The sequence below is a fragment of the Amblyomma americanum genome, chromosome 1 (assembly GCF_052857255.1).
Source record: "Amblyomma americanum isolate KBUSLIRL-KWMA chromosome 1, ASM5285725v1, whole genome shotgun sequence".
Lineage (NCBI taxonomy): Eukaryota > Metazoa > Arthropoda > Arachnida > Ixodida > Ixodidae > Amblyomma > Amblyomma americanum.
Window position 1 is genome coordinate 117,438,876 of NC_135497.1, and position 20,673 is coordinate 117,459,548.

General features: G+C 49.5%; 1 non-coding gene across 1 annotated transcript; it reads right to left on the reverse strand.

The window, feature by feature from the left end:
* Positions 1-20,361: 20,361 nt before the first annotated feature.
* Positions 20,362-20,443, reverse strand: TRNAS-GCU (transfer RNA serine (anticodon GCU)). The gene has a single exon. It is a non-coding gene; the product is annotated as a tRNA-Ser (tRNA).
* Positions 20,444-20,673: the final 230 nt, after the last annotated feature.

The window sequence follows — 20,673 nt, forward strand, 5'->3', positions numbered from 1 at the left end:
CTGCTACTAACCAGAAAGCAATAGAACATCTAGAAAGATAATTGTTGACGAAGCTTGAAATGACGGCATTCAGTAAGAACTACAAAAAGGCTAAAATACTTCGCTGAGCAAGGTTTTCATTAAGAGCCGGCCAAATGAATGCAGAATTTAGCGCTGTACAACGTTTTTAGCAGGCGTTCTTCAAAGATTGAATCGCATGAAAAAAAACTGTCATGAGCATGATATTAGAGAGCGAACATTTTAATTGTTAAGAGATGGCATGCTACGGATGAAAGAAATGTCCAGTAAGAGGCCTAGTCAACATATTATCAAGCTGCATATTTTCGCGCCTGGTGGCGAGGACGAGGAGGGCGGACGTGCCAAGAATTAAAAATAAAAGAGTCGATTGGACTAAGTTGTGCCTTCTAAACACAGGGGATAAGTTGGTGACGGTGACAGTGGCACTCACATGAGGTAATCTTCGGCATCAAAAGAAGGACCACGGTTCTTGGCCGCGTTTTATTTATCCAGACGCAGAACATTCTGGTTAACATGTGCGCGCCTTCGATAATGGCCCAAGAACTGTATAAAGACACGTGTTTGTTTTCAATCATTCGCAGACTAGTCGCTTTTATGCGTACTAGGTAACGAGTAATTTTACAATCAAGCCAAGCATATTCCATGTGACCAGTCGTGACGGGCGGACGTCACAGAATTTTTGTAACATGCGCACAGCCCACCAAGGCTCCGCACCACTGCTCCTTGATACACCAGTCTTATGTCTGCCCGGCACGTGGCAGAGCTAGTCTCCGCGACTAGCCAAACTAGGTCTTTCGACGGCCGGGCTGGCAGACGAGCACCACCACCGCAGCAATTCTACTGCACGCACAGTCGTCTACACAACTGTCCAGTGCGCTCGAACGGCGCATCGGGGAGTGCATTTGCGTCATATACAAGTGGCCTAGGCTGGAAACCTGGCCTTATGGTGCATGCACCTTCCCATAGACTCTGTTCAACTCCTCATGTATTTGATAGCTGTACCGGGCCCGCCAGACAGCGAAAATTGTCATAAATGCCCAACAGAGCGCGCCGCTTCAGCACTGTAGGCAAGCGTGTGGATGACTGTACCAAGCTACTTCCCATTTCCCATTCTTTACTACGCGGGATTAGCAACAAACTACGAAATACAAGCACGAACGAGCCAGCGGCCCAGAAAAAAATGTTTTTAGATTGTTGAGAATCGTAAATGCTCTAACGGTGCGCTGCGCGTCCCAGAGGGCCGCTATCTTCAGTGGCATCTTCCCTTTGTAGGACCCCGTAGGCGCTTGATCAAGAGCCCATATGGCAACAGGAATCGTCGGGTGTCGGCGGCCAATGCTCATTAGGGGGTCCGAATGCCGGCAGCCTGGCCGTCATCCTTGTTCGCACGCCGACAAGCATTCAACTCGTCAAGCACAGTCCGCAGTAGTGACAGGGGCGCCGGCAGAAGCGGAAAAGACCCAAGCCGGAGGGAGGTCCGGTGAAGACGGGGAATGCCGCAGGCGCCGACGCTGAGAGAAGGACGAGAGAGACGCTCCAGCCTCGAAAGAGGGATCGCCCGAATGGACGGGGGAAACAAGAAAAGCAGGCTAGTAGAGAAATGAGCAAGGCCCGAGTCGACACCGCTGGGTCCTCCGGCGCCGCAAGCCATCGGGGAGAAGCCGATCCTGAGCGAACGAAAAAGGTCAACACTGCAGCGCATCTGTCCCTCCAGACGAAGAATCCGGCGCCAACGCAGCTGCATGTAAGCATGGTCACCCCAGCCTCCGCATCATGTGCTCAATAATATGTAATTCCTGAATATATCTCTTTTGTTCCAACTGAGTATAACGGTATCTCTTTTCCTCTCCGTCCCGCGTGGACCCGCGCAGTATGTAAGGTCGTCACAATGCGCCTCAGGGCAAACTATTCATAATTTCAGGAACACTGAATGAGCAAGACTTACGAGGACCAGTCCAAGGGGTCACTTGGTTAAGCAGTTCTCTCCGCGATATCTAAAGACACTTGAAGCTATGCTTAAGCGTCGCCAAAAAGTGTCATGGTCTTCCTACCGCGAATATTAGGCGGCAGTTTCATCTCCATCGTCCAACACGCAGACGGCAACATTCCCTGCCCTCTCCCTGCAACTAGCGCAGCAATCGAACAATAAAATGGCAATCCACCTGTTGTAAATCTACTTCTTTTGGTGTATTTATCGAGCAGTCCCATCGTTGAACCACAGTTACATTTTTATTCCGGATAGATTTTCTTCTGCAAGCACTGCTTTAGGTTAAGCGCTTTACAAGCAACAAACTTTCATTTCTATTATAATAAATAGATAATCGAGAACTCAGGCCAACAAAAAAAGACCAAACAATTTTTAAGTACCGAGTGACGCTTCGCATTCTCGCACCAGAAGAGAACTGGCCATGTTGCTTTCATATTTTTGTGGGGTTTTTTTGTTGCATCTAATAGCGATGAGACAATCATGGCTGGCGAAGAACTCACTTGGCGGGAAGACGAAAACGAAGTGTCCTTGTTAAGGTGCCTTCACATCGCTCTTGTGAAAATCTCGCCTTCCGTGTCACCACGTTCCCTATAGCAAACGAACTGGATTCACGCCATCCGAGGAGGCTTCGGACGTCCAGTCGCCGCCTGGTTGAGTCTCATACAGCAAATGACACGCAGTTATTCCTGGACCTGAACTGCGCACCGAGGCTAGGCCTCGCGCCTCCGTTGACGTGCTGGCGGGGTAGCTCCGCCTGCACCGCTTGCCTCGGTAGCATTCCCTCCAGTACAACAACCCACTGAGCATGGGCCGGACCTCCAAAATCGTGCTTTTGTTTCATCAGATACGGCGCCTGCTCTGCCTTCTCCAGATGTACAACAGCTCGTGAGTGTTTTACCCTCTGGACGGAACACAGATACGGCTGCTCAGCCTGCACTTCTGGATCGACCTCTACCAATACCACATGGCACGTTGAGCACTCCAATGGACCTGTCATCAGCCCCGCCAATCGGGCCGCCAGCCCTCCACTCTCCTCAAAAGCGCCCTTCGGGAGACGCTACTACGGGTTCCTCTTCGGCCAGCGGCGGTTCACAGGGCAAAAGTTCCTGCCTAACCACAGACCACCCAGTTGTGTCTACCCACGGCTCAGTGAGTGACAAAGCCACTGTCAAATCTCTGGCAACGAAAAGCCTTACAGATATACCGACCAGAATTCTGCAGGCAAACCTGGATGCATGTCTCGGAACGAAAGGTTTTCGCGGCTTTACGGCCAGAAAGAAGTCCAATACCATTGGTGTGGGGCTCCCGACCTTAGCTGCCGTGGAACGTCTGCAAACGCTATAGTTCATCACAGTTAGCAGCGAGGTCTCAGTACCGGTACAGGTGTACCTGGTTGATGGATCCGACTTCCAACGTTGTGTTGTCTACAACGTCGATGTTAATGAGGACCACGCCGCCCTTCAGCGTGAGCTTTATTGTCCCACTCACCGAGTGATCCAAGCACGTTACATGGGTAAAGGGCGCTCATGCATCGTCACCCTGCAAGGCCCACCAACACCGCCGCCCTGCTTGTACTATTATGGCTGCATTTTACGGCCTCGGCTATACAAACCAACCGCCGTCTACTGCTACAGTTGCTTCAGACCTGGCCATATGCGTAGATCCTGCCCTTTCACAACTCAAGTGGAACCTGCGTCAGAAGGCGCAGCGGCGTACAGATGTGGCCTCTGCAAAACTGACGACCACGACATCACATCACCCACTTGCCCCACAAAGCAGAAGGCAACAGAAAAGATTCGTCGTGGGTATTCTAAACAAATGACTCAGAATGTGAATACGCCCCTTGTGCAGACTTCCAACCGGTTTGCACCTCTCCAGTCGGACGATGACGAGTGGCCCGAACTTCCCGTGCTGCACACGCATGAAACTGCTACCCAGCAGACTTATAGCGATAAAGTGCGTAAGGACTGCCGACATCAGCAGGCTACAAAACAGCGTAGCATCCCGGAACCTCTCAACGATGACATGGTAGCAGTTGATGACCTAATTTCATGCCTTTTGGCAGAGGTCTCAAGGCTCCGACAACACCGTGAACTGCTTGCCCGCCGTAGAGATGCCGCGGAATCTGGAACCGCCACTAGAAATGATGAATCAGCACCGAGCATGTCCCGCCCACCAGCTTATTTCATCGCTCCTCCCAGAGTATCTGCTACATTGCCAGATAACTCTTCAGCGTCCCTGCTCCGCTTCATAGTTGCCCAGTTATCCAACCTGACATCTGTTCTCTTGCAACGCTTGGACTACTAACCGAAGATGGCGCGTTCCGGATTTTCTGGTGTGCTCCAGTGGAACTGTAGAGGCCTCTCCACTAAACTGGGAGAGCTCAAAACCCGTCCTTGCTTGCACAAGCTCCAGGTGTGGGCCATGTTACTGCAGGAGACCAATGCATTGCCAGCAATTCCGGGCTTCAGTGGTTACGCGTCACCTTCGATGAATGACCATCGTGTGCACAATGCTTCCCCTCCGGGAAAGGCGGCGGTGTACGTTAGGACGAGTTTCCCTCACGTGTGCCTCTCTCGAGATACTTGGTGCACCTCGTATCAGGAGGTAGTTGCAGTTGCTGCGAAATTACCGAAAGCAACTGTTGTGGTGGTAACCTTCTACGTAAGACCAGCGGGTGGCGCTTCCTCCCGTATTAATCTGGGCTGGTTATTGACTGTGCGTAGGAGATACCCCGGGTGTCCGATTTTAGTCGGAGGTGACTTCAACGCCCCACACCCAGACTGGGGGTACCCTACTTCGAGCCTCCGCGGCAGGCGTCTGTGGGATGCCTTCGCCGATTCGTTGTTTATTCTTCTAAATCACCCCAGTTCAGCAACGCGGGCTATGCGTCACAGTCACAGTGCCACCTATGCTCCTTATCTGACGTGGTGGTATGGCCCCGGCACTCCCTCGTGGCACCTTGAGCCTGACTGTTGGGGTAGTGACCACCACCCTATAATCATCGGTGTCCATCCATCACGTGCTCGCCGGTTACGCCGCAAGTGCACGGTGGTCAACTGGGATTGTTTCCGTGCTATTCTCCAGGATCTCCCTGCAGAGTCGTCACCATCGCTTGTTGACCGCATACAGTGCGCGTTAAACAGGACTACCACCTGCACCTGGGCAGAAATCGATCGTCCGGTTCCGGATATCGTTCTGCTAAACTTGTGGGGTGCTCGCCGAGTGGCCGAGCTGGCAGCGTCACGTGATCCCACATGGGCACAGGCACGTATAAGACTGAATTATATTACTGCCAAGGCTCGCAAATACGAACGCGATCTATCACGAAGGCAGTGGCATGCGTGGTGCGAGCAGTTTTCTGCGAAGTCGTCGAATCCATCTCTCTGGCGAACTTTCCATGCAATGGAACACGGTCACCGTTGCCCCGACGCAGCTAGCACCGCATGCTTCGCAGCTAACTTGTCTCCGGAGGATTTCTCCAAAGAAGCGGCACGGAAATTCTTTCCAAATTATGATGTGTTGTCACCCTCAGCTACCCAGTCTAACTTGGCAGGGATTCCAGCTCACTTAGATACACTGCCATCAGCATCAGACGACGAGGGTATTGCGTCTCCTTTTACCATGCCTGAGTTGCTTGCAGCAATACATGAGGCTAAACGAACGACATCGCCCGGTCCGGATGCCATGAGGTGTACAAGAACATGAGTTGTGCTGTCCTCCCTCAACTTCTCGACACCATTAACACAGTATGGCTAAACGGCTCTGTGCCTGAGACTTGGAAATTGGCCCCTGTGATCCCAATTCCAAAAGCAGGGAAGCCAACGACGGATCTTAGCAACTTCAGGCCTATTTCTCCAACATCAACACTGTGCAAGCTGACAGAGAAAATGTTAGCCACACGACTATCGTGGTGGCTGGAGCACCACGGTTTCTACCACCCCGCCCAAATTGGCTTCCGTCCATTCATCGGCACTGAACATGGTTTGGCTGTCTTGGCGTCGCAAGTTCTCTCATCAACTCGCAGCCACAGTGTATGTACCGTCCTCGCCATGGATATTGAAAAGGCTTACGATAATATAAGTCATGCTGCCATTTTGCATTCTATTGACATGCTGCATTTCCCTCTTTGAGTATGCAATTTTATAAAATCCTTCCTTGAAGGCAAACGATTTGCCATACGCCTCAGTGATGACTCCATAGGATCAGTTTAATCTGTTCGCGGTGTACCCCAAGGCTCGGTGCTGTCACCAACACTGTTCAATATTGCCTTCATTCCTCTTGCATGGCGCTTACATGATATCCCTGACATTAAGTTCTTACTGTACGCTGATGATATCACGGTTAGAGCACTCACCATGACCTGCTAACTCAAGCGGCGGCCCTACAGTCAGCCTTAGATATTACCGCCAATTACGCTATGTCTGTCGGCCTACAGCTTTCAATGAGCAAAACTACTTTCATGTCTGTGGCCAACCGCTGGGGACGCCGTAAACTCGCTGCCACGCCAATCCGTCTCCAACTATCTGGAACCCCAGTTTAAAAATCTTCGACATTGAAAATTTTGGGTTTGTCGATACATCAGTCAGGAACGGGTACTGCCTGGATTTCTCATGCTAAAAAGCAGGCGTTGCAGACTTTGGGCCTAATCAGACGTATTGCTCCCAAAACCGGCGGCGCTCGCTCCCATGTCGCACGACATTTAGTGAAAGCGGTTTTGCAACCGCGCCTCATTTCACAAGCACAGTTCGAACACTTAACCAGAGCTCTGTGGGATCGTCTGGAAGTCGTCAACCGAGAGGCAATGAGAGCTATCACTTGCCTTCCACGCATCACGCCGGTCGTGGCACTTCAAGAAAATGCCCAGTTAAATACCCTTGACGAGCTTGTGCAGCAGCGCCGTGATGCTCGTAGCCTTAAGGCCACCCTTTTGCATTCACCGCGAGCACTCCGGACCTTTGCTTCATCACGCACCATACTGTCACCGCCACCGTCAGTTCTTCCTCCATGGGACTTTGTGCAGTTGAGCGACAACAAGCCTACCGATCTACGTCGCCCAACCTCACCTTATGCGGCATCGTCCCTTCGCGAGCGAATCGCGGAACAAGACAGCCACCTACCCCACGGCTCAATTATTATATATGTTGATGCCAGTATTCAGGGCTGTGTAACTACAACTGCACTTTACTGTCCCTGCCAGCCTGCACTTAACAAGACGGCCACGTTTCGACTTGCGGAACCCTCTACTTCCTTCTGTGCTGAGCTGCTTGCTATACAAGATGCGCTTCGCTCTGTAGTCGCAGTTACCTTGCTCCCTACAGCTCACATTATCATCCGTACTGACGCCCTTCAAGCAACTCGTCTACTCCGACGCGTCAGCCGCAGCCCAGAAATGTGCCAGAATATACATCGCCTGGCAGCTCGCATCCCGCAAGCCATTCGAATTGAGTGGGTCCCACGTGACCTACTCATTTCACAAAGGTCTGCAGATTATGCAACCCGCTTGCCAACCCTACCCGCGTCAATGCCTCAATTCCCCAGTATGGATGATGCTACCCTCCTTCTCACAAGAAAGGAACACCTTCGGCGCCGCACATGTGCTCTCGTCCCTCCGTGTGCGATAACCATCCCCCGCGGTCTTACCCGTGCAGAGGAGGTTGTGCTCCGGAGGATCCGGGTCAGAGTTGCCCTCACTCCCGCCGTAACTCGGACGTGGCCTCAATTTCGCCACTTATATGTGCCTAGGATGTCCAGTCTGCAACTCACAAGACACTGAGGCTGACATTCACCACTTGTTGTGGGATTGCCCGGCACTGAAGCCAACTAGAATTCGCTACCTGTCAGCAGCGGGCCTCCTTCCCAGACAACCCGTCCTCATATATTGATTGGACGCAGAGGCCACATTACCGCTCCCTCCTCGCCTTCGTTAGATCGGCACATCTTTCCTGCTTTATTTAACAGCCACCCACTATTTTCTTTTCTTTCTTTTCTCTTTTCTTCCAAACTCCCCTTATGCCCAGAGGCAATAAACAACGCTATCAAAAAAAAAACTCACTTGGCCAGGCGCAGTTACCAGAATTTCGGTGGGTTGTCGCTACAGACAGCTTTTTTAACGTAATTTTTGGGCTGATCCAAGCTCGGTTCTTTGAAGAAATAATAAAGTTCCAATCTATGAACTCAATATCTGAATCCAGCGGTACTTAGTACAGAAAAACCCATTTGATTCGGGTTTTCTGGGACCATGCAAAAATCCACATTAACCAAATGTCAAATAATCAGGGAGTACAAAAAAAAACCCATTCCATAGTTTCCCACATAACTATACCTTTATTCCTTAAACAGATCTGTAAGTTCTGCCAAATTATATTACACACACACACACGCGCGCACACGCGCGCGCACACGCACACACGCACACACACACGACGCACACACACACACACACACACACACACACACACACACACACACACGCACACGCACACGCACACGCACGCGCAACGGCACGCGCACACGCACACGCAGGCGCAACGGCACGCGCACACGCACACGCACACACGCGCGCACACGAATGCGCGAGGGAAGGGAAAAAGCGTACCTAGCGTACGAGCACATGACGTAATGTTAGAAGATTACACTCTACGACAATGCGAAGAACGCTGACAGCATGGTATGCGACGCGCAAGCAACGGATACAAAGAATAAAACAGCGGAGCGAAGCACAAAACCAAAAAGCATCCCGCCGTACCTTCACTACTGGTGATCATAGTGATGAGTACAGTGCATTAGCATTTCGGGTAGACAGCAACAACACTCGGGCTATAGTGGCGATACTTCTGACTCGCTCAGTGACCATCAACACCCCATCGAATGACGCGGAGCCAGAGTTCTCCGAATTACAAGAATTGCAGGCCTTAAAACAGTACATACGTTTGACAGCACTGGACGAAGTGCCCGAATTATCTAGTATGCCGAGTGAATGGCGGTCGAAATAACAAAGTTTTACTTAACTCTCATTTAGTGTCCCTTTAGGCGAGGCAGTAAATAGGTCAATACCTCTCTCGAAGCCACTCATTCGCTCACTTCATTTCCTATCTTCAGTATGTGTCGCCCATGTTGACCCACATTGGTGACATCAGTGCATTAATGCTCGGAAGAGATGAGCGATAAACATTCAACGTTAAGCCAACTGTTAAGAAGCCGGGATAGCTCTGATGTGCCGGTAGAATTTCTGCTGTCTCGCCTGTAAAGGGTGCACTCACTGTAGCCCAACGATGTCTAGTGGCAAAACTAACAAACGGCAAAGTTAGTTTATGGCAGTATACCAGCCATAAGTGACCTTTCACACGTTGAGGTCCGCCCATAAAATATGATTACAATAACATGTCACATTACGAGCTTTCATAAATAATAAAAAAGAGCCAGAGTTCTTTTATGCGTACGTTCGCTAGGGAAATTCATTCTTTCTAAAATGCATAAGATGCCAGAAAAAGAAGAGCTTCACTCGAAAACAAAAGAAAAGCGAAATGTGCGCAGCTCTATTTACTGCTGTGCATGCCTTCTATTGACGAAGAAAGCGAGAAACAAGGCATCCGACATTGACTTACGCAGAAGCATTGCGACCCTATTCATAACGTGGACAATATGGGCCTTGAAGCTTAACATTGATACAGACATCGCAAACAAATACGGTGAACGCGTGGGTTGCATAGTCCTTGAGCGTTTACATTTTTTTGCCTAAGTTCTTAGGCCAGATGATGGCGTGATTTTGATGGGACATGTATGACAGCAGCAGCAGCAGAAGCTGTCAGCCAATAAGGCAGCCTGAGCCAACACAGGTTAACCGCTGTGAGGTCTGTCATAATGTAAAGGAGCTTAAGGGCGTAATTTAACTATCGACCATTCCTGTCCCAAAGGAGTATTTTGAAGCGTCAGTTACTGTAGGAGGTGGTGCATCGAATATACACGCTGAAACAATACCACCTACGCGTATGGGCTATCGGGGACAAGAGTCTCCAGGGCGCGTGAGCTTCAATTGAAGCCGTTCGCTCTGTTATTAATGAGTGGCTCGACACCACACTTGTGGAGGTGAAGCTCGGACCCACGTCCTCAAATCTGTGGTAGTAAAATGAGGTGTGACATTCCGTGTGTGCTACGAGGATCCACGTTCGACGGCGCGGCGTAGACGGAGACCCGTGACAGCGGCATCATCAATTACCCAGCCATGCTCTTTGAGTGACGACCAGAAAAACCGGTCCCGCCGCCGCCCCGGGGAAACAGGCTTTATCCTCCCCAATTTCCGGTTACATTCCAGGACAAGGGAGCTGTCAGCGGGCCAGAGCGCGCCGTACCACAGCCGACGCTATGCGAAACCGCGAAGACGACATTCTTTCCCTCCCCCCCCTTTGTCGTGGGCTATCGCCGGGAAGGCACCCACAGCTTCCCAGAAGGGCCGCGACGGACACCTGTCATGGCGGACAGGCAGTACTCGCCAAGAATGTGGAAAGACAGGCGCTAGTGAATTAGCTCCGAAGAGAGAGCCTGTGTATACTCTCACTTGAGAGAGAGTGGTGGCGTTTTTGTTGTTTATTTAGTTTGTATTGTTAACAGACTCTGGGTTCGAGGCTAAGCCCAACCCAAAGGGGTGGTCCCCATCTCGCATGTTATTTTGGATTGGAGAATTGATGCTTTGGGCGGGCCACTGGAAATGACCGCCCTTAGTCCTTTGTTAATCAAGTGCTTAAAAGCACATGTAAACGGATGCAGTCCAGTCTGAGCTGGGGCTCAATGCTTAGCATGTAATGTGATGCTACTTAGGCACTAACCTGCCCGGTCGATGAGTAAAGAAGTGCAAAGTTTGTTCTGTTGTAAAATTATGCTCTGCTGTCATCATCTACAAGCTCGCCTCCTGTTCATCTTCCACGCCGAACGACACTAGAGGAAGGGTTTGTGAACCATCCTCGAAGAAACGGACGACTATTGAAATTCTACTGCATACACGCTCAGGACGACATCGTTCGCGAAGAGGGCCTTCAGCGCCGAAGCCCGACGGCGTGCAGCTTCTGCCAGCAACCGCTCGAGCCCAACTCCGGAGCCACTCCATCGCCCCCATGAAGTCGTCGGCACGTAAGCTCGGACGCCCCAGCCTCTGATGTATAATCCTAATCATGTGTAATTATTGAATATACCTGTTTGTTTAAACTGAGCCATACGGTGTCTCTTTGCCTCTCCGTCCCGTGTGGACCTGCGCATTATGGGGGTCATCACAGAGGCAATATTTTGCTAAACATGGCACCTATGCGCCTAGATTACTTTTCTCATGTACTGGGGGCTTCTGTGCCCAATAGCACCCAATGAATTCCGAAGAAGCAAGAAGACCTCTTCGCTATATGAGTTTGTCCGATCAGCTGCAATGCGTGTATTAAGATTCCGTTAAGTTTAGGCTCTTACATAGCAATTAATTATGGAGACTGGCGTCCGGCGCGTCTTGGGCTATCGGCCAGGTTAATAACGGAAGGTGATAATGTTATCAGCGAAGGCTGATAACGTTCACTGCGTTGCCAGCCTTCACTTTGTTTTCACGTGTTTTGTTATGTTTGTGCTGTTATAAAATGCTTTATTTCTAAAAGTAATTCCCGCGCTTTTGGCCTCTCATAAGAGCCCGTGAGCACAGGGGTTAAACAGTAAGAATCAGGTGCAATGTTTGCATTTACATAATAAGCTTCCTGTGTGGTTGTCCCTTTTGAGATTTCCGCGCCCACCACCAATGTGTGAGCTCGGAAAACAAAAAAAAACAACATCCGCATCACGTGACTTCTCGTATGCTTAGTCATTTTGGGCTGTCGGAGCGAAAATTTCGCAGCGTCCCTCCCTTTGACAAGCCTGCGCTCCACGCCCTCCAGCCCGAGAGCGGCCGCGCGCGCTCCCGCCTGGCCGTTGTGTTTGTTGTGGGGGAAGAGACCTCTCCTGCCGCCACCACCACTGCTGCTGCTGCGTGGCCATGCACCAGCCGAGAGACGACCGCATCCCCCTCGGTGCCCCAAAGAGTGGGAAGAGTCACGCCGCAGTCTCATCACAATTTGGCTCCGAGTGACGCAACGACTCATTAATTTGAGAGTGCGACTAACAGTGGCCGGGCCAACCCGAACCCAGTCAGAGCAAACTCCGACGGCAGCCGCCGCCCACGACGCAAATTAGGTTAGGCCGCTCTTCCGACGCTAATTATTTATCCGAGGCGTGTAATAAAAGACACGATCAACAGGACCCGGCCGGAGCCGGGGCCAAGAAGCGGAAGGCGCGGCGGCGCGGGAGCGACAAGTGGCGCGCCCGAGGGCTGTCGTTGAAAGTCGCGGGCAGATGGCGCCGCAGTTTTTCTTTGGCGCCCTTTTTATTCGGGCCCCGTTCTCCGCCCCTCGTGCCTTTCGCGCCGCTGCACGCGTGCCCCCGCCGAGCGCGAGGACGGGGTCTTGTGGCCTGCTCAGGAGACTTCTCTAATTAATGGAGACGCTCTGGAGGAGCGCCCCGCGCTGATTTGAAAAGAACACGCGCGCCATGTCGGCCGCCGAGGATGTCAGCGGCGTCGCCGAGTTTGCGCCGCGCCGCCGGCGTGCTGACAACAAGAGACGGCCGCTGGCACTGACTGCTGCGTGAAATGCGCGCGCCAGGACACCGCCCCCCGTCCCCGTTCGAGTGGCCGTGCGCATCCGCTGTGCGGTGGGGAGAGATTCTGTCACGGCACTCCACGACGGCAGCGTGCTCGGAGGCCAAGAGAGAGCGCGTGCCTTCTCTTGTGCTCTTTGCAAGGGTTCTGATACAGTCGAGGACTAAGCTGGTTGACCAGACATTTCTTTGAAACAAACTGAGCCGGTGTAAACTAACCGCACGTAGTCTACCGACCACATGAACGTTGATCCCTGCTCTTTTTTTTAATTTAAAAATGCGCAAGAGTCGGGCAGGAAAAAAGAAATTCGCTAATGCTTTCAGGGAGACAAGCATTGCAAGCGAAACAAAAACGAGCGCATGTATATAATACAAGAGACAACTCCATTAAAAGAAGGCATGGGGAGGTGATACAAATGCCCTGCACTCTACAGAGGAGACAGAGGCAGGAGGAAAAGAAGTGCAATACATAGTAATAAACAAAAAAAATTGAATGCACGCGAGTATGTAACACAAGCTGGCTATTAGTGAGCAAATTCTTAAGTGGCAGTCAAGAGCCACGCTACGCAAAAATAAAAGTAAATCCGGGTTTTGACAACTCTAGATGCGAAGTGAGGTCACAAGCCTAATATAATATGTTTCAGTTAACAATGTTAGCAGCATCTGAAGGCAGGCTTTTTGACGTAGCAGAACGGGTTTTTTTTTTTTTTTCGCCACAGTAGTATTAGCGGAGGAGCATCACAGGACGAGTCAGATATGTTGATTTGTACGTTGGTTAGCAAAACTTTAATAATCAACTTTGCAACTGTCACAGCTATTAACCGCATTGCAAATAGGGATTACTACCTCGCCGTTAGTAATATCCGTATCACTTTCTAATTCTCCAAAAAACGCGACTCTCCGCCGCGCTGCGGCGCGAGAATCTGTGGCTCTTTGGCCGCGGAAAACCGATACCGGCCGCCCGAAGAGTGCATGCAGCTACACTCCCTAAAACACGTTACTCGGTGGCGCATGTGTCATGTGCTCTTTACAGCGGCGCCAGGGTGAGTGGCTTGGCGGGCAGCCCTATGCTGCGTCCTACCATGCAACAATGAACTCAACACATCGCCTGTCTGACGCTGCGTATCAGCTTTCTGCTGACTTTGGTGGGGCGGCAGCGCACGTTGGGGCGAGGTTTGTCGTTGCAGTGCCGGGGAAAAGTGCACGTGGCACACACGCCACTGACTGACGTGCACTTGTAGGGGTATGACCACGTGCGCTCTTTCGGCGGCTTCTTGCTCACTCGCGCGAGTTGTGTCATTTTTTGAACCCCTGACTCTTGTTAAGCTGGACACTTTTTCATGAGCAATAGACTGCACATATAGTCACAAACTGTCGAATCGGTTAAACTGGCGCCCGCGCTTCGCACAATTACACGTCGGTCGATGAAGCATCAGCTTCAGGAAAGCCTAATTAAGCGCGCAGTGTGCACAGCAGTGACTGAGCAGCCTCGCTGGATGTAAGCTATTGAAAACACTCATATTGAGACTGGGAAACATTGGAACATTTGTATCTCACATCTGCATAAGTACACAGCAGATCTCGACATGTATTATCCTAAAGTTACTGTTTGAGTGGTTGAAGGTTGTAGCTAAGGATTATTCCTGTGTAACAAAAAAAACGGAAATCTCGTGATAGGGCTTAACGGGTCTCTGTTGCCCGGCGAAGTTTACAACAGTGCACAGTGCAGAAATTTAAAATTAACAAAGAAAATTGTTTTCCTACTATGAAACAACCAAAAATATTTGCAAAAATCGACAAGTAAATATCTAGTCTCAAACATGTGACACTACCATACTTAAGCAGCTAGAGCAGCCGACATGTCATTAAAAGCAAATAATTTGAGACAGGTAGAAAACGTGCATTCCTAACTAAGTTGCATTCCGCACTAAGTTTGGAAATGTGTGTATTCTAGGATAACTGCTCAAACAGACACCAGGAACTTTCTGAATTGTTACCAGCTGTAGTTTTATCTTTGCAAACTTTATATGAATCGTGTATTCCGCTGGAGCATTTAAAGGTTTGAAAATATGCTTAAACTTGTGGAGAATTTGTGCTGCGGTAAGACTTTGTAGTTAAATTAACGCGACTATGAGGCTCCGGAAGAATTATATTACGAATATCCTCGATAAAAAAAAACGCATTATAACTTCCACTAGAATTTACTATACCGTGGTCCCAGAAATTGCAGATTATACACTCATCTTCGTAAATGCAGCTTTGCTGAGGCGATCGTCCTAAAATATGATTTGAACGATGTTTAAGTACAAAAATTATACTTATTTTAAAGGCTTAATAATACGTGCGTTTTCAAAAGATACTGTTTTTGCTATTCATTTCCTTCCCTTTTTAAACGGAGAAACAAATGTTAAGAAGACAGCGCATTACTGGCTGCTTAAAAATTCCGTCCTCTTTTTGACGCTTATATTTTGTTCACACGGGACTTTTTATAATAAGAATGTTTCACTTCTCAGCGAACGCCCTGGATTTATGGCTGATAAGAAAAATGCTAGAACTAAAATATACAGGGCGCAGTCCTGGTGACACTGCGAGCTTGCAAGTGACCCCGGCGGCCTCTGTAAGTCTGTTCTTGAAGACATCGTCGAGAGATATGCGAACCAAAATCCATTTGGGGCAACAGTTCAGCCCAGCTGGCATCCGCCGAAGGTTGCATTTTGTACGGCTACTGGCCGCATAATGCAGGGCCAGTGGACGCGGGCGCCTCCTCTGCGGGGCAAAGACAAAGCCGACGACGAAGGCGAAAAGACAGAGAGAGAGAGAGAGAGAAATCCAGGAAGTGAGCGCACCAGTGGGCCTTGAGCAGGGTAAAGCCGTTCGATTTATTCTTCCCTTTATTTCTGCCTTTTCTTTCCCGCCGGCTCCACTGGATGAATTGACTGCGGTTCAGAAGACAGCGGGATTTGAAAATGCATTTAAAAGTAGCTGAAGACCTTGAAGCGCATGAGAGAGCACTCGAAAATCCTTCCGTTTTGTGCTCGAAAGGAGCTCAAAGACCAGCGCCCGGAGGTATAAGCGCACAGGGCCGAGGATGCAGGCTCAGGCCGATGCAAGGCGGCACTGCCGACGTCAGCAGGCGGCCGTCTTCCTCCACAGGGTGGGGAGGGGGCAGGGGGGGTGCGCTGTCAAGGGCCCGCTCATCTGGCCCGCTGGGTCCAGCCCCGGGGCGCCAAGGAGTGCCGGCGGTCGTCGTTGCTGCTCTGCCGCGCTCGAGACAGCGCGCCCCTCTTTTCGGCTTCACGGTGCGCCTCGAGCGCGGCCGCCCAACCAGGCGAGGCGGCGGCGGGCGGGGAACCCTGCATCACTCCCGGCGCGCGCGTCTTGCGCGAGCGGCGCGGAGAGGAAGCGCCGCGCGAGAAGAAAGCCAAGTCTTTCCCCCGCCGTTCATTGCGTTGACGAGGCGAAATTAACGCTCGAAAGAGTGCCGCCGTCCCCGTCGTCGCCGGCTCGCGAGAAGAACGGCTTCCCGCGAGCGCGCAATTTCTGTCTCGCCCATATCAAGATGAAAGTGCCACTTTTCTTTGCTGCCGCGTGTGCGGCGGGCGCGTGGTTTCTGTGCACCCACTCCCCCCGCCTTTTCCTTCCTCTCCCTCCCCTCCCCGGTCTTTTCTGCTTGCTTCTTTCTTGAAATTCTAATTTTTGCTGCGCGAGAGCGCTACCGTAGCGTTCCAGAGAATTCTTCGGCCCAATTTTCTTTTATCACGCTCTGTGGCCGTATCATTGCACGTTTCATGTGAATGTGCTGGGGTTTTTCTGTTTCTTTCCTCTTTCTGGATCAACATTTCGTTATCGTGAAACCGTTTTAGCCTGTTATTAATTAGGCCATTTAATCGATACACGCTTAAAAGTAAACTTGCGATTTTGCGTCATGTGCTGCTTAGTTCCTTGAACCAGAATATAACGTTCCCTTCATTTCGTGCCGTGAATCTTGTGCCCGTTCAATCTAATAAGCGTTTCTACCGCAGCGGTGGCCGAGTGGTTGAGCATCCGCCTCGCATGCGGGAGGTGTGGGGTTCGATCCCCAGTGCCGCCGGGTACCCACCGGTGATACAATGGGTACAAGCTTTCCCCTGGCCTGGTGCTCGGCTTATTTAGGGTGAAATGCTTGGGATATGGGTCTTCGACCCCACCTTGAGAATTTAAAAAAATACCTTGTGCCATGGCGCTCTTTGGCCATAGATGCCCTTGCGCCATAAAAATCCATCATCATCATCATCAATAAATGTTTCTGCTTTTAACTCATATTTTGAAATCGCTTATCTCCTACAAATTTTGCTGTTGCACAAGTAACACTAAATGAGATATCAAGCTCTTTATCAAGCGCGAGACAGGCGGAGTGCAAAATTTTATTATTTACAGCCAGTGATCGGTCTCAAACGCGGAAGCGTGCAGCGGCAGGCTTAAAAATGAATATGTATTAAACCAAAGGGATGTTCACCAGTTTGTCACCGAGCTGCAGTTTAGGGTACATAATAAAACATTTGGAGTAGTCGAGAGCTGCACCATCTTGGCCAAAGAGAAACAGCAGATTCAGATCGTCAGAGAGGGGTCAGCGGGAGACTGAGGATTGGCTGCAGTGCTCTTCGTGCTTACACTAATGCTATAAACAGTACCTTAATTGTGCCCTTGTAAAATAAAGTATACAACCGACGTGTCCTGCCACTATACTTACCTACGGAGCCGAAATACGCAGGCTTCGAGTGTCTTATAGTGAAGCGCAAAAAGCGCAGGTTCCGACGGAAAGGAATATTATAGGTGTAGCTCAAGGACGCAGAAAGAAGGCAGAGTGGATAGAAAACAAACGCGAATCAATATCTTGGCCGCAAAATACGGTATTTTGAAGGGAAATTCATTGCATATAACAGATAACTGGTGGTCCGTTTAACTGTCAAAGTTAATGCCAACAGAAGAAACGGGCAATCGCGTAAGGGCGAGAATAAGATGTCGGGAGAGGGACAGGCTCAAGGAATGTGACTGGATAGCGATAGAAAGATAGGTAGTCGAAATGAAATGTTCACAAGAGGAGACAATACGGGGCAGGCAAAAACCAACTACTGAGACTTATTTGAAGAACAGACAAATATATATCTTTGCCAGCACAGGTGTGCAGGAGGGTGTCAAAAGCAGAAGCAAAAAAAGAGAAATAAAAAGAAATGGTTCGCATCATGGTGCCTTCTAGGAAATATACTTTACTGTTATAAAGTCTGATTAACGTGTCGCTGATACTTTCTTTTGCATTATTCTTGATAAAATACGTTTTGAGAAGTTCTTGCAGCAGCCCCACCGGTCGGACGCAGCACGGGTGACAGCGGCCGCCGTTGAAGGGGACACCAATGAGGAGCGTCCTGGCTGGGCCCCCTCCTGGCGCTGGAGCCTCGCGCGAGTCTCTTCTGGCTGGCTCAAGACAGCGTATCGAAGACTGGCACTGCTGCTAATAAATCATCCGACGTTCCCTTCGTCAGGGCCTCGTACTGGTTGACGTGATATTCTCGTGCTTTTTCGTGGTCACATTTGCACAGATTCTAAACTTGCTCTAGCAGAGGCTCGAATTTGTGCGCTAAGCAATGTGCCTTTAAGTGACGCTCTTCCTGGTTTTCAGTAAACCTATTATGCTCAAGAATGTGAACATTGCTACTGCGACCTGTCTGCCGTGTTTAGGCTTCATCCGTGACAAAATCAACGCCTGTTTGGCCACGCGAGATCGTCAGTTGGACGCGCCAAGTGCATCTGCAAGATCCTGTGATCAGGACTATGTCATCAGGTGCCGATTTTTCATGACTCGAACCCGCAATGGTCGGCTGCCGTCAAATGGCAAGCCATGAGGTGACAAACAGCGCAGAAAACGGAATGCTGGTGGAAAAATGCGATAAAACAAGTGATTTCACGCTTCGAGAATAAGAGCCGCTAAAACGCGCAAGAATGATGTCCCACTCAGGGTCATAGTTAGCGGCAAAGCCACCTGGCAGCACAAAATGATTCTTTTTCTACAGAAGCATTTGAACATGTGATAAACTCCCGTTCTTTCTGCCACAAAAATTTCTGAGCGGATCATTTCGCCTGTGCATACAAAATACTCAATTAGATTTGTGTTCTCTCTTGATATGAAAGGTTTATTTTACGCCATACCACATCGCCACTTTCTAAATCTATGCGTTGCCGAATTAAAGCCAACTGTGCCGTAAGTTTTCAAAATACAACTGGCATCTCAGTAGACAGTTTTTTGGTTTTGTTGATACATTATTTGGATGTTACCTTTATGACCTCTGACGACCAGATTTTCCTGCAGAAGCAGGGAGTGAGCATTGGATCGGGCGTAGCACCGGTTTTATGCAACATCATTTTATGCAGCACTGACCGCGCATTGTTTCGTGCACTAGACAGCGACGATGTAGTGCATGTTTTTAGATACGTCATAGGCGCCGAGTTTTCAATCCGCCGGAGGGAGGGGCTAATTAACCCCCCCCCCCCCCCCACCCCCGGCGCATGCTCCTTGGCAAGAGTTACACACAGGCGGAGAGGCTAATATGCAACAATGAGCTTTATTTACATATTAAAAATAATTATCACATGGTTTTTAATATACTAAAAAAATTAATGAGCTAAAGACACTGGAAGATACATCAACTGTTGGTAGACATTCATAACGCCCTTATTCGAAGTGAGAGAAAACACTGGGCAAGACAAACATTTTCACAACAAGCTAACAATTAAAATATTACAAGCTCATTACAAACTCTTTGCTTGTAAAAACCACTTTGTAAAAACCAGAAACATTTTTGCAATAGGCTAAATACCCAAAAATTAAAATGAGATTTCAAACTCTTCGTGTCTAAGAAACACTGGGCAGCACAAATATTTCCACCAAAAGCTAACAATTCAAAATTAAACACAGAATATAAACTCTGCATCTTTCAGAAACGCAAACTAACAACCAAACTCGACAAAAAACAGACAGAAACAGGAGTCAAAGAGCAAAGGTTGCACTGATGAAGCGCGGCAGCACAGGGAATTGAATGCCGATTATATATGGCAAGGAGAAATTTGAGCTCAGTTGCTGTGAGCTGGTCATTATTGGCCTGGACATTGCAGGTTGCCTATATAATGAATTTGGAGTTTTGCGGCACATCAGCAACGAAGGACATACTGTGCCGAGAGTGAAGTGATTGAGGCTAAATATGATACATTAAGAGCATGTAGTCAAAAATCTGTTCGGTAAAAACTAGCAGTTTAACGTGGCTCAAGACGTGTATACTTTTCAAGAAATTGAAAATATTTGTGTATGAAACAAGACGCTGGGCGCCGAGTACAAGCACCATGTGGAATGATATGCGCTCATTGGCACATATGGTGAAGTAAGTGCGACGCTGCTTATGAAATTTTGAAAAAAACTTACAAAGTATGTACCAAAGTTATGCTCTCCGAGCAGTCTTCACAGACCGGCGGGTCCTCCTTTCTTAAGAGGTGGCTGGGGGTTAGATGCTTATGGCGAATTCGCAGACGGCACAAGATCACCTCGCAGAACATTTAAGGCGAAAGCCTTCCTTGCCTCATCAGTGTGCGCAAGACCTGTCCGCAGGAAGCGTGTACAAGAAGTGTCCGCGGCTCCCGTCAATTAAATTAAATGAAAGAAAAAGAAATCGCGACGAGGATGGGATTCGAACCCACGCGGGCAGAGCCCAATGAATTAGCAGTCCATCACCTTAACCACTCGGCCACCTCGTCCAACGGCTTTTGCCGATTTTCAAGAACCGAGGAAAAGACGGCAAGACTGGTGTAGTGAGGCGTTTTTTCTATTAAAAGCAAAAGGGGGAGATACAGACGGCTTATTTTTAAGGATACGTTCGTAGTTAATGTTTCAGGTCAAGACATTATTTGACATTTGGGTGCGGTTAGAAATTTTAGAAAAGACTGTGCACTGAAGAAAAACCTGCGCTTATCAAGTCGCCATTCAT